The sequence below is a fragment of the Lytechinus pictus genome, chromosome 8 (assembly GCF_037042905.1).
Source record: "Lytechinus pictus isolate F3 Inbred chromosome 8, Lp3.0, whole genome shotgun sequence".
NCBI classification, from domain to species: domain Eukaryota; kingdom Metazoa; phylum Echinodermata; class Echinoidea; order Temnopleuroida; family Toxopneustidae; genus Lytechinus; species Lytechinus pictus.
This window is the reverse complement of record NC_087252.1, coordinates 223830-239191: the sequence shown is the minus strand read 5'-3', so window position 1 is coordinate 239191 and position 15362 is coordinate 223830. Positions and strand designations below refer to the sequence as shown.

The window sequence follows — 15362 nt, the reverse complement described above, 5'->3', positions numbered from 1 at the left end:
CAAATATTTTTGTCTTATCCCTTTGGATTACTTAGATAAGAAATTCAAATTCTCAAAGTTTAAATCAAATTTTAGACAGTGACAACAAAGAGTGGTGCTGTATGGGGGGGGGGGGTGGGGTCTTGCATGCCCCCAATTCACGAACAAGAAAAAAAAGGAAAAGGTAAGAGAATCTTGCGAAATTGTTCAATTGGATTTTTGTAACCAAAAGTCAAAATTATGCTTATGTCGCTTGCTTGCAACTATATATTTTATAAATTTTGCCTGATACGCCATATCGTAGTACCCTCAATTATTTTCACTTGTTACGCCACTGACATGACTGATATAACATCTACTAGTTTATGATAACATTATTTGGTTGCGGGATCAAAGCATCAGCTATATAGCTAAACATTTATACTTTATGCCTGTTCAACTTCCAATACAGGTTTAGGCCTGTATTTATGAGATGTTAAGATCTATGGGTGCCTTTATTATTTTCATTTTCAATTAAAACAATTATTAATTATGTATTAATTTAGTATTAACCTCGATGATACATTTTATTGTATTAAATCGTACAATTTCTGTTGTATTAAGCCCCTTATTAAGCCCTTTTAAAAACATGCTCAGTAGCAGACCCCCCCATATATAAAGACAATAGATCTAGAAGTGTATATAGAATTAATTGAACCCCCCCCCCTTATTGAGGACAAAATGAAAAAAAATACTCAAAATAATCGACCGCCCCCCCCCTTTGACGAGGCAGCTGTCGGTGGCCTGATGTCTTCATTGACTTCTTTTTGCTTGTAAAAATAATATTAAAGAAATAGGGGCTACTCTAATTGTCCCCTGTGAAAATTGATTTGGATCTGCAAGTGCATGAGGCTGCGCCCCCTCCAACGTCATAGCTACCCCATATCTTTAGGTTCTAGCTCTCATATTTTTCAGCTCCCTGGTTTTTTGGAAGAAAAAAAAACGAGGCGAAAGAAAAGAGTGAAATAAATGAAATACGATTAATCAAAATTTGAGTTGTTTGAAAGAATTATACTTATCAGAGAAACTAAATTAAATTCTACAACCATGAAGAATAACAGCAATCTTGATAAATTCTGTTTTTTTTTTCAAAATCAGAACCAATCAACCTTTTTCTGATTATTCTGTCACTTTCCATATTTTGGAGAAAAAAATAAAAGTGTTCATCGACGCCCTGTACTGCATGATGAAACTGTATCCCCACTCGGCCCTCGTAACCCCCCCCCCCTCTCTCCCTCTCCCCCTCCCCCACCACAATGCCCCTTGCTCATTTCTCTTATCTCACCTTGACCTTAATTAATTAATCTTAACTATTTGGCGGTACAGTCAAACGTGACTGGTCGCCATCATAGTTTCATCCCCAACAAACAAGGAACAAACAATAACAATTCTGTTTTTCGACCCAACATCATTCCTTTCAATACGCGTAAGGCTATACGTGGGCATGCACAAACAACGTGGGTTAACAAAAACTGACCCGCGTTTGGACTAAAATTGTGATTAAAATAAAAATGTTATAAATATGAAAAAAATATGTGTATAATGAAGGATATCTGATAAACGGAAAAACAACAATCGCTAATTCATAAAAATGCTGGAAAAGATTTGACAGAGGTTTTTAACAACGGTAATCAAGGGGAATTAGTGTATGGGTGAATGGCGTTCGAGCTTTAGCCGAGCGTTAGCCGGAGAGGGCGCGGGCCAAATCTGCCTGAATCTGGCAATATGGCGGCGTCCATTAAGCTGACGTTAGCCAGCGGCGACTGCACGTACGTAATTCGGTGAACGTACCGGTAGAGCGTTTCACCAGGCTGAAGCCAAGGCGGAGCGAGCCAGCGCACAGCAGTATACGGTACAAATAATGCATGCAGCCGAGTGCGTTAGTGGAAATGCAGAGCACGCGAGGTTTCTTTAGATAGCTAGGCGCCGCACTGTGCACGAGCCGCTTGCGGCGAGTGCCCAGTGTGCTCTAGTCCTTTGCCAGGACTGTTCTACTTTTCAGTTGATCAGTAACACAATCCTCGACCCCTATAGTCCGGTCTGTTAGCGTAAAAAACACCCTACTTGTGGACAGGTATGCTCCAAAAAATCTGGCTGCAGGAACAGTGAAAAAAATGGATGAAAATGTCAGAATTTATGAGTTTAGATTTGTCTGATATATAGACTAGCGCTAGTGCAAAACTCAATAGCAGTGCATTATTTTGCATTAGTTTAGTTCTTGAATTCAGACCCTTTCTGAACAGATATTCTACTTGTCCTCACATCTCAATGCACTAAATATCTGAATGCAGATGCTAAACAAGCCGAAGGGTGGTGGTGGTGGAGGGGGTTGAATGTTGGTGTGTATGTACATATTTTGGTCTTGGGGTAAAGATGTGCAAGACACATTTTTTGCATGTGTTGGAAATTGTGTTGCCATGGTAACAGTGTATTATGGCAAAAATAAGGTACAAATCTTGCAGTTAGAACTACTTCCTCTGTTTTCATCCGATTCTCATGAAATTTGGCACACACATTGGTCTTGAGGTGAAGATGTCTGTCTAAGACACATTTTGGGTGTCTTTCTGAAATTTTGTTGCCATGGTAACAACATATCATTTGGTGAAAATTGGGGAAAAAACCTGACAATTCAAACTGCTTCATCAGTTTTCAATCAATTCACATGAAATTCGGCACACACATTGGTATTAAAATAAAGATGTACAAGGCACTTTTTGTGTGTGTTTCAGAAATTGTGTTGCCATGGTAACAACATATTATATGGCAAAATTTAGGTAAAAACCTTGCAATTTGAACTACTTCATCAGTTTCAAATCAATTCTCATGAAATAAGGCTCACACATTGGCCTTGAGATAAAGATGTGCAAGAACCTTTTTTTTCATTTGTCATTGCCTTGTTAACCACAAAATCATATAGTCATAAATACGGGGAAAACTTATTAATTGTGGATCAATCTACTTCTCAGTTTTCAGCCTGTGCTCAGAAAAGTTTACACAAATATTCATTTTGGGTAAAGATTCATATTCAGTGTTAAAGGGGAAATATACGGCCAATTTGAAGGCTTCATGGGTATAGTGATTACCAATGTTTACAACTTGTATATATTCATAACTTTTTATGGTTTGTCCGATATTCAAATTTTGACCTATTGTCTGATTTTTCCTTTTCCTCTAAAAACAAGTGTTTATTTGGGTTGGATTCCCCTTTAACATCATATAATAGCGCGGTTACACTTCGTAATTCCGAAGGTTCTTTATTCCGAAGGTTCGTAATTCCGAAACATGCAAATTGCCTATACCTCGATGTTCGTTAATCCGAAAACGTAAAAGGGTTCGTTAATCCGAACATTTGTGGTGTTATTCCGAAGGTTCGTTATTTCGATAATCCGAAAATGAAATAACGTTCGATGTTCCGAAGGTTCGTTAATCCGAAAACGAAATAAGGTTCGTCAATCCGAAAACGAAATAAGGTTAGTTAATCATTCAGTTTTCGGACTAACGAACCTTCGGAATTACGCACCTCATTTCTTTTTCGGATTAACGATCCTTCGGAATTACGAATCTCACTTCGTTTTCGGACTAACGAACCTTCGGAATTACGAACCTTCGGAAATACGAACCTTCGGAAAAACGAACCTTCGGAATATCCGAACCTTCGGAATAACGAAGCTTCGGAAATACGAATGTATGCGTAATAGCGCAAGGTATTCATGGTATTAATCACCTTCAATAATATTTATAGGTTATTTTTGGGGGGCGGAGGAGGTCCTTAAAAACTGACAACATAAAAATATAGAAGGTTAAAGGCAATGACCATTAGGAACTTAAACACTATTAAAGAAAGCACCCCTTCCATTTTTTTTTTTGGGGGGGGGGGCCTTTAGAAAATTGCCACATAAAGAGTATCAGGAAATAATTACAACTAGGAACTGAACCCCCCCCCCCAAAAAAAAAGGGGGGGAAGAAAAATCCTTTACATTTCAGCGTATTAATTTAAAGCCTAAAACATTCTGGTTTGATAAAAGATCATTTTCGGTGCCCAATTAATCAACTTTTTATTTATCTCCTTCTACACAGTCTTTGTTCATTTCAGTTCCTACATGACTTTCTTACATCACTTTTTGCACTTTTGAGCTTTGCCATACCTTCTTGTTTTGTTTCCTCTCTCCCCCTCTTTTTCTCCCTCTCTATTAAAGTACAGTTTTCTTTGCTATTTTAATTCATTATTATCTAGCAACAATTATTCCATTTTAATGCTTACACCTACACTGAAATATAATACCATGACATTTATTGTTTTCTTCATAATCTTTTAAACTCCATTTTAGCTACACTCTGTCCTGAAAAATACTATTAGCTATATTTAATGTCTAGTTTAAAGAATTGAATAAATGGCTGTCATGATATATTTTGGTAAAGGTGCATCAAATTCATAGTTGCAGCATTCAGAATGGAATAACTGTTGCTTGAAAAAAAAATGGATTTAGTTGTTTTCCGAAAATCCTCTGTGAAAATTTTAGTCCGGCATATCACTGAGTTTTCCCATTCCTGCAGTTACCACCATCTGAAGGGATATGACTAGAATATAACTATATGTAGAGAAATAAAAGTCATCATTTGCTTAATAAACAGTGAATAAGTTCGTCTTTACTCCAATGGAAAATTATTTGCATTTTTTGTGACAGTCAGATCTTGCATCCAACAATTTTGCTACTGAAACATAATATTCATTTTTTGACAATAGGAGATGTAGAATGTAAAAAGCAGGGGCTGTCACAGAAATATACTGAAAAAAATTAAATGAAAGAAAATAGAAGGCAAAAATTTATTGTGCACATTTGTATATTTTTGATAATGTATGTTATTGAGTCATGGATTTGCAAGTGAATTTCTAAAACAAGTGCCTAGATTTTTTGTATATAAATATATATTTCTTTAATTAGTTGCATGATTAAAGGTACACTTACTTTATAATATATCAAAAAATATACTTGGGGAGATATATATATAGAGAGAGAGAGTAAAAAAAGGAGAGAGGAAACATAAGATGGTGTGGTGAAGCTCAAAATCAAGAGTGATGTGCAGGTGATGTGATTAAGTTAAAAAGAAAGAGTAGGAATAGAATATTAATAAAAGACTGAGTAGGAGAGTATGAATAAACAGTGATTAATTGGCTACTGTAAACAATTTTTTACCAAAGCAGAATGGATAAAACTTCAAATGAATGGTCTGCACTCTGAAGTGCAAAGGACTATTCTTACATTTTAATGGGGGAGGAGCATTTTTCTGCTCAAAAATATATCAGCCCCCTATTTATCTTTTTTTTTTTGGGGGGGGGTTAAGTTCCTAGTCATAATCCTTTAACTTTTACTTTAATGAGGTTATTTTCTAAAGACCCACCCCCCCCCCAAAAAAAGGGAGCAATGTCTCGCTTTAAAATGCAAAGACCCCTGAGAGAGGGGGCAAAGGCGTAGACTGGTTGAGCATGGGGAGAAAAGTGGTATGGGGAGGGGTGCACATCTTGGGGAGGTGGAACTAAGGTTTGGAAAATCAGCCGTTGAAAGTAGAAGTACACATTTTGTTTTGCTTGCCAGTGTTGGAACTCCTTTGCCACAGCGGAAGGTTTCACATTCACACAGTGTACCCCCAGCCTATGCCCTTAGAGCGGATGCTTATTTTAAGAGCTTTTATGTTCCTAATGGCCACCGCCTTTAACCTTCTTTATTTCTATGTCAGATTTTAAGGACCAATCCTGCTCCTCCACCCAAAACCGAGAAATATTACTGAAGGTGATTAATACCCCCACACTCTGGCGTGAACATTTTAATGCAGTTTAAAATTTAATATGAATCTTTACCCAAAGATGAATATTTCTTCCAACTTTTATGAGCACTGACTAAAAACAGGGGAAGAAGATTGATCCACAATTAATAAGGTTTCCCCGTATTTCTGACTATATGATTTTGTGGTTAACAAGGCAATGACAAATGAAAAAAAGGTTCTTGCACATCTTTATCTCAAGGCCAATGTGTGAGCCTTATTTCATGAGAATTGGTTTGAAACTGATGAAGTAGTTCAAATTGCAAGGTTTTTACCTAAATTTTGCCATATAATATGTTGTTACCATGGCAACACAATTTCTGAAACACACACAAAAAGTGCCTTGTACATCTTTATTTTAATACCAATGTGTGTGCCGAATTTCATGTGAATTGATTGAAAACTGATGAAGCAGTTTGAATTGTAAGGTTTTTTCCCCAATTTTCACCAAATGATATGTTGTTACCATGGCAACAAAATTTCAGAAAGACACCCAAAATGTGTCTTAGACAGACATCTTCACCTCAAGACCAATGTGTGTGCCAAATTTCATGAGAATCGGATGAAAACAGAGGAAGTAGTTCTAACTGCAAGATTTGTACCTTATTTTTGCCATAATACACTGTTACCATGGCAACACAATTTCCAACACATGCAAAAAATGTGTCTTGCACATCTTTACCCCAAGACCAAAATATGTACATACACACCAACATTCAACCCCCTCCACCACCACCACCCTTCGGCTTGTTTAGCATCTGCATTCAGATATTTAGTGCATTGAGATGTGAGGACAAGCAGAATATCTGTTCAGAAAGGGTCTGAATTCAAGAACTAAACCAATGCAAAATAATGCACTGCTATTGAGTTTTGCACTAGCGCTAGTCTATATATCAGACAAATCTAAACTCATAAATTCTGACATTTTCATCCATTTTTTTCACTCTTCCTGCAGCCAGATTTTTTGGAGCATACCCCATTTTTAATTCTCATACATAAACAAAGGTCTGGAGAAAAATTCATGCTTTTGTCCACCGTGTCCACATAATTCCGCTAACAGACCAGACTACTACACCCGAAATGAAAACAGCTTCACGATTTCCTACCCTCATCATAGCGCGATCACTGGAGATGGCACGCAGGGGAGAATAAAGCAAGGGGAGAGAAATAACAAGTATGATGGGGTGTCCAAACTTCGCGCACTTTTCAAAAATATTCATCAGGCTTAATTTTGTTCACAAAATATTCATAATTTATACAAAACCAATTCAATAAATAGTTACCACATTGACGGCAAGATCGTAAACTAGTATAAAATCATGGACGAAAATGTAAAGTAGGTCAAGGGGTTTCGCCGGTATCGCGATCTCAAAATTCTATTCCGATCGGCGAATGCGGGCTGTGCTGGAAAACCGTTCAGAAAAGTGTGACCTAACTTCGCGCACCAAAGCTTTTGTGGAGATTTAAACAAAAACTCAAGCTCAAAAAGTGAAATATTTATATAAGATTGATGGCAAAATGCTATGGAATCGGTTAGTACCACATTTAACTCACATTTTTGATGATTTCTGCTTGCAAAATGGTGATATCGTGATGCTTGTTGATTTCTTCAAAACGGGCGCTAGCAGTGACAAATTAATTTGTCGATCTTTTGCCAATATTTTCATGAATACTGAACTCATCCTAAAGAAATTTTCACTACAGGGTAATTTTTGGTCGCTTTTCACGTTGATGATGTCAGATTTTAAGGATATTGGCTAGTTTTTGAGATAAGGACCGTCCGCAAAGTATGGACACGCGCGAAGTTTGGACACACTGCCATACACCGACGTCTAGAATCTAGACTAAGTGTGCTCCATCTGAAGAAACCGAGCTTTCTCTGCATTTACTTTTACGCACGACACAGCAAGTGCATTATTTGTTTTATAAAATAGCAACACAGAAACAAATTTTAAAAAAGTTACAGTACAGTTTGGTTGGACTTCTACCGCACTGGTTTGCTTGAGCGTGCAACGTCAATTTTCTTTGCGCACCTTTTGCACTGCCGTGCAGTGCACAAAAAAAGTTGGATGTCATATGTGACGCGTATTGGCCAATCGCGATGCTTGAAATAATACACCTATTTTATAATATACAAATAATGCATGCAGCCGAGTGCGTTAGTGGAAATGCAGAGCATGCACGCGAGGTTTCTTTAGATAGGTGCCGCACTGTGCACGAGCCGCTTGCGGCGAGTGCCCAGTGTGCTCCATCTGAAGAAACCGAGCTTTCTCTGCATTTACTTTTACGCACGACACAGCAAGTGCATTATTTGTTTTATAAAATAGCAACACAGAAACAAATTTTTAAAAAGTTACAGTACAGTTTTGTTGGACTTCTACCGCACTGGTTTGCTTGAGCGTGCAATGTCAATTTTCTTTGCGCACCTTTTGCACTACCGTGCAGTGCACAAAAAAGTTGGATGTCATGTGACGCGTATTGGCCAATCGCGATGCTTGAAATAATACACCTATTTTTATAAAATATATTGAAGCAAGCCAGCGCACAGAGCTATCGCGATACAAACCGCCCTACACCGTGTGCGTAGTCTAATAGTCGCAGACCCTAAATACAGCTTAAATTCTCAAACGTCTCGAATATTGTCATAATGCGCACGGAAATGGTATAGTAAAAAGGCATAGTTACCCGAACTTACAGATGATTGAAAATATGGAACTTCCATAATGCACTATTCCACATTATGATTGCTTCAAATATTAGTATATGACTGATTTGTATAACATTTGAATATAATCATAAAGAATTGAATGGAGTATGTTTCTATATGGCATGAGTGCAGCTGAAAATAATACAGATCAAGAAGAATTAAACAAAGTTGGTAAAATGTTAACAATATCGGACAAGGATAATAGAGTTATGATATTTTAAAGATCGCATTTCGGCCAGTTCTATATGCATTTCTTCTTTAACATTCAATGGAAAAAAGTAATCTCTCCTGTATATCCCCACTTTTTAATCATATGAATTCATGATTATTCAAATTTCCTCCTCCTATAGAATTAAAAATATTGTATTAAAAATATTTAATGCATTTTTTCATTAATTTATAGACATTATTTTAATATAGGAGACATCACATGATTAAAAAATGATTTCACGTAAGAACATTTTATAAGCAAAACGAAAGTTGGAACACGACATCATGATCACTTCAAATGGATAGTTATGACCGCGTGCATTTTATTTTCACAAAATACTGCTTACTTCAAAATTCATTATCAGAGTTTGATGATTGCTTCCAGATTCTCTTTTGAATATTCAACTCTTATTGATAACTATCTTATTTCCAGCGCGGAGTATGCAATCACTTTATGTCTTCTGAGTTTCCTATGTGTATCAATATAGTTTTGGTTATTCCCTAAATAAAATGCATCAGTTCATTAATTTCATATGAAGGATCAGTCCCTCTCACATGGGCCTTGGAACAGGGGAGGGGGTAGACCACATTAAATTCTCAGTAAAAATTACATAACAACTTTGATGCACTACCAGCGTTTCGGGGCATCTTAGACGCCGTCCCCTTTTCTGTGCGCCATTTAAAGTTTACCCCTAAATCGAGGAAGTAAGTAATGAAGGTCACTCTGGTTAATTTTCATGATATGAAATGTCATTTTCGATTAGCGGCTAAATTATATGGACAGGTGGCAAGAGCCAAAAATTTCCCGGTATATGGTATGAACAGGAATTTTTATAATTGTGCCCGAGCAATGCGTGATAAGAACAAAAAAGGGGGGCACAGCATAGCGCGCACGGCAAAAAAGTTCGCGAGCGGGGGGGTCACCTTTTCATGAAAATCTTACTTTGAGATTGATTTTGACAAAGTATTCACAAAATAAAATCATATCTTACATCTTCCTTTCCTTTCATCTTTTCTTTTTTTTTGTTCTTAATTGTATAACTAAGTGGGGTACGTCCAGTGATATGCGGATTGCCGGGGCAGCGCGGCACCAAGATCGGGGGCAGGAAAAAGAACATTTAAGGGCAACACATTTTTTTGCCTATTTCACAAAATCGTGCGAGAAGCGTGAGCTAATTTTTTTCATTGTAGGCACCACTCACTTGAAAGGAGACCTAAAGGACCATTTGTTTGCATTGGATTGATCCAATATGCAAACGAAGAAGTCTCCTTTCAAGTCAGTGGTGCCTACAATGAAAAGAAAATAGCTAACGCTTCTCGCTGGACGGTTTCAAGATTATATCCCACCAAATAATGCGATTCGCGCGAGCTGAAAATGTTTGATATCCTGAGATCAGTGAGATGATAACTGTGTTCTAAACACTTTTTTCTTTTTTTATCATGAACTGGATGGCTATCTAATTAAACAATTGATGTGAGCGCGTAGCGCGAGCATAATTTTTTTTATTTATGACACGCAGGATATGTGTATCTCGCTTTAAATGATGAAAGCTCTAATCTCGAAAAGCATATTGAATTGAACACTGGATTTTTATGCCCCATTTGGATAGATAATTTATTTATCTCAGTCAACAGTTACTGCAAGCGCGTAGCGTGAGCGAAATTTTTATTTCCCTTTCCCACTTTTCTTTCATCTTCTCTATTTGTGTCTTGTCTTTTTGTCCCTTTCTTTTCACTTTTTCCCTTTCCTTTTCCTCTAGTTTCCCCTTTCCCTTTCTCTCTTTCTCCCTTTTCTCTTTTTCCCGTTTTTTTTTTTATTTCATGGCCCGTTGAAATCCGCCAGGGGGCAGCTTGTTAATTCACTCGTTATAATATTTATTTGTTAGTTCTTTTCTTTATATCTATTTTCATATGTAAGTATTAATTATTTGGCTTCACTAAGTATGCACTCATTTAGGGTCTATTCAGTGAAAAATGTCTTTTTCATAAATTTCATTATTTATTTGATTTTTTCCGCAACTTTTAATTTGAATTTATATTACAGGTATTTTTTTTATTATATTACTGACTTTTGTGCATTAATAGAATTTTGAATTTGTTCATTAAAAAATCGGGATAGATTTATTCAATTACCCATTTTGCCGTATATCCCTTTTAATCTAGCTTCGTCTTATTTTCATTATCACTATCATTTTTCATTATCATTTATGAATTAATATTTTCATATTTGTTAATGATATATGTTGGTATTGTTTTTTTCAATCATTATCATCATTACCATAAATAGGCCTATTTTGTCATTTGTACCTGTCATCGTTCAATACACCCGACAAAGCAAATTTAGTGGACAGGTGCGGTGAAAAATCTGTTTATGCAACGGTCAATCAGATCGGGGTCGCCCTATAGCCACTAACTCGTATCTGTGGTCTAGTGGTTAAGATCAAGCCCACCCCAGGAAAATGCTGATTTGAATAAATAAAGAAAATAAAACTAGCATAGTGCTAAAAAATTCATCAAAATCGGATGTAAAATAAGAAAGTTATGAGTATTTTATGACATTTTAAAGTTTCGGGTTATTTTTCACAAAACAGTGATATGCACAACTAGGTGAGTCAGTCGATGATGTTCATCAAACACTATTTCTTTTGTTTCGTATTGTTTGAATATTATTATACGGTACAATATTTCATTTTCTATAGATTTGACAATAAGGACCAACTTGACTGAACCATATACAGTATTAAACAATATGCTAATTCCACATGTTCAGGGAGGAATTAAACGTTGTCACTTGACAATGAGGAGAAAATTTAGAATATTTCATATAATAAAATACAAAAAAAAAATTGTGAGTGGATGACGTCACAGTCTTCTCATTTGCTTACCAGCCAGGATGTGCATACAACGGTGAAATAAAGCGAAACTTTGAAATGTCATAACTTTCTTAATTTACATCCGATTTGATGAAATTTTCAGTGTTGTGCTTGTTGGATTGTTCTCTTTTTATTCAAATCATCTTTTTGTTGGGGGTTGAATTGTCCTTTAAGGCATATGCCGCAGACCGCGCTGGTGTTCTATAAACTGGGGGCCAGCTCCACCTTCTGCCGGAAGATACATTTTTTCGGCCTTACCAATGTTTCTAATTAAAGGGTATATATAGGCCTATTGTATAAATCCGATTTTACAAATTAAAGGACGAGTCCACCCCAATAAAAAGTTAATTTGAATAAGAAGAGAAAAATCCAACAAAAATAACACTGAAAATTTCATCAAAATCGGATGCAAAATAATTAGAAAGTTCTGACAACTTCAAGTTTCGCTTAATTTCACACAGGGTTATACATCCCGGTCAGTATGCAAATGAGCGAACTGATGACATCACTCAATCACCATTTTCTTTTGTATTTTATTATGTGAAATATGAAATATTCTAATTTTCTCCTCATTGTCCTGTGAAACAAAGTTTTTTTTTTTAACTTGTGGAATTACCATTGTTTAACATTTTATGGTTCAGTCAAGTTGATTATTATAAAATCTGTAAAAATAAAAATGATGTATAATTCAAACAATAAAAGACAAAAGAAATAGTGAGTGTGGGACATCATCGATTCTCTTATTTGCATGTGATTGTTGTGCATATAACTATTTCGTGAAAAATAAGTTAAACTTTAAAATGTCATAAATTTCTTATTTTACATCCGATTTTGATGAAATTTTCAGTACTACGCTTGTCTGATTTTTCTTTGTGGATCCGAATCAACATTTTTCTGAGGTGGCCTTGACCTTGAAGTAATTCCATGTACTGTACATTTAAAAAATTGTATTTGGAAAAAAGAAAATTGTGAAGAGTATTTTGAGAGAAAAATAACTCCTGCAAAGTCTAACATGATATGTTTTGTTATGCTGTAAAGCGCTTTGAGCCGTTATTGATTTTAATTTAATTTAATTTTATTTTTCGTCTACATAACATAGATCAGGCATATCATTCAGCATAGAATTAGTTTTTTTTTATTACTAATTTTTTACGTTTTTGTACACGTCGCGGGCTTAGAAAAAGTGGGCTGGACCCCCCCCCCCTTTCTTCCGCATATTGTCTGTCTTGATGTATACGATGATGTTGATTATAATATGGACCTCTGCTTATGCAGTTTGTGTCTGGAATAAAGTCTTGAATTGATATTTTAGCTTTTTCTGCAACTGAGGAAAGAGATAGACAAAAAAAGCTTATGGATTTTATGATTTGCAAAGGTTTGCAAAGGTGACTTTTGAGTTGAATTCTGATGAGAGACATGAGAGAGGAAAAACCCTTGTTAGCTACAAGGATTTTAGATACGATTTTGATGATGAATATGATTTTGTTGATTAGATTTTAGATTTATTTATTTCCGTTCAAAAAATGATATAATCGAAGTAACAGTGTAAATACATAAAATAATACACACAGTTCAATGACATTTCATAACAAATATCATGAATATTGAAGATAAATAAACTGAACGGAGGGACTTGCCAAGAAAAGCAGAGCTTGTAAAAGGCAAGTCCCTATACTAAGTTCCAATACTAATTAGCATAACCTAAATACAAGAGACGGACGGAGACGAAATTAAAATACGTATAATCTACAAAATATATACAAAATATATTTGGTATACCAAAAATAGAGCCAATAAGCGACAACAAAAAATATAAAGTAATTTAGATAATAATTGTAATGATAACGATAATGATGATAAAATTTAAGTAGAAATTATAAGAGTGGAAAAGGGAGGCAAAGGAAAGGGGGAAGGAGAAAAGGTTGGTGCAAATAAAACTGAAAATGAAAAGAGGAACATGGCAGGTACACAGGTCATTAGGCACTATAGGGAGAGTAACTACTGAAACCGTAGGGGAAAGTACCGATCGAATTAGAGGCAGAACAAGTGAAGGTGTCGTCCTGAGGAGTTCTCAAAGACAAAGTTAAATCATCTATTCTAATCCATACAATTTATATGTTTCTATTGAAATAGGATATTTATCCTATTTTTTTTTGAAAAAGTTTAAAAGATAAAAAAATACTAAAAGTTAATATCAAAATAACTTTGGATCTCTGGGATGGGCTCCATTTTCAATTATGAATATTATATATTTTTTATTTAAAGTGAATTGCTGACCCAGTTTAATTTGCCGACATGGTTTATTTAATTCATTCTTTATATTTCTGATAATTTGCAGTTTATTTTTTTAACAAGTTATTTTTTTCCATGTGTAAATATTTGTAAAATTACCTATTTTGAACACCTAAAACCCCCCTAAAAACACATACAAATGGGATTAGTTCTTTTGGTTTAAAAAATGCAAAGAGCTAATTAGTAAAAAAAAAAGCAATTAGTCTAAAAAATATATATTACATTCTTTTTTCCTTTGAACTTTCCAGGCACAGGAAAGAAGTGTTAATATTTGGTCAGATTAATCAAATGTGCAAAAAAAAAAAAATAACCTTATTTCCAGAGTTAATTGGGTTGAAAAAACAAATAAGATTTTGATGCTATTGTTATATTGGTGCCCTTATGTACATTTGCTTTGTACATATCTTTTCTGCTTGTAATTACAGGTACAGGGCCATATTTCACCCTCATCCCTTTTCTTTTTTTTTCTTCCTGCTCATGAAATATCTGAGGCCAAGAGCCCCCTCCCCCCTCCCATCTGTACACAGGTGTTCTGTTGTGAATGAAAATCCAGCCTTTTTCCTCTCGAAACACTGTTTTGGCTTTGATCCTGCGCTCTTCGGATGTTTTATGTTTAGGTAACTCTGAAGCTCTGACGGATTTTAAGCGCCTTATTTGACAATAACTTCAGCACATTCGACACACATTTTGCTTTTGGTTTTGCTTCACTGCGCAGTTATGATAAATCCAAATTTAATGTATTCAGGGTCATATTTTCTTGCAGTTACTTCTGCGACTTTTTAACAGTAGATTTGTTTCCTCGATCCACACCCCTTCGGTCCAGTTTGATGAAAATATGTTTCATGAAATTTGAACATAAGCTCTTAAGGACATTCGAAGCAATCAGTTTGAGAAATAAATGCATTTGCAAAGGACGATGAATGGGCGATAATTAACTACATACACAATGCAAATGAGGCCTGCAGTTTCACATGAAAGTTAGATCGAAACCATCATACAATGTGTATGTATATCACAACATGCTACCTGTAGGCATAACTTTACCTTTGTTTTCGGACATTAAATAGAACATATTAAAAATACAATAATCCCCCCCCCCCTCTATTTTTTTCTTCTCTGGAGGTTCTCGTGGCACACCTGAGAGAGCTTCGCGGCCCACCGGTTGAGAAGCGCTGAAAACATATCACCTATCAAACGACTGATCAGAAGCTTAGTGAATTTGAATCTGTTCTACATAAGTGGCAAAGCTACCCGGGGGGGGGGGGGGGCACTCGACCAAAAAAGTAGTGGGTATATATGTGCCGTGGGCGAGACAAAAAACGGGGGCCTTGGAGCGGGCTTATTGTAAAAAGGTGGGTCCTCCGAACGGGCTTAGGAACGACAAATGTTTATGAAAACGGGGGTCCTTGGAACGTCTCCAGATAATAGGATTTGTATTGGTG

General features: G+C 35.8%; 1 protein-coding gene across 1 annotated transcript in view; it reads right to left on the bottom strand.

The window, feature by feature from the left end:
• LOC129267307 (zinc finger protein 835-like) overlaps positions 1 to 1900 on the bottom strand; it is a 31847-nt gene extending 29947 nt beyond the window's left edge. Inside the window, exon 1 of the mRNA XM_064103296.1 lies at positions 1792 to 1900. The gene's annotated coding sequence lies outside the window, so the exon portion shown is untranslated. The remainder of the gene's footprint in view (positions 1 to 1791) is intronic.
• Between the last annotated feature and the right edge of the window lie 13462 nt (positions 1901 to 15362).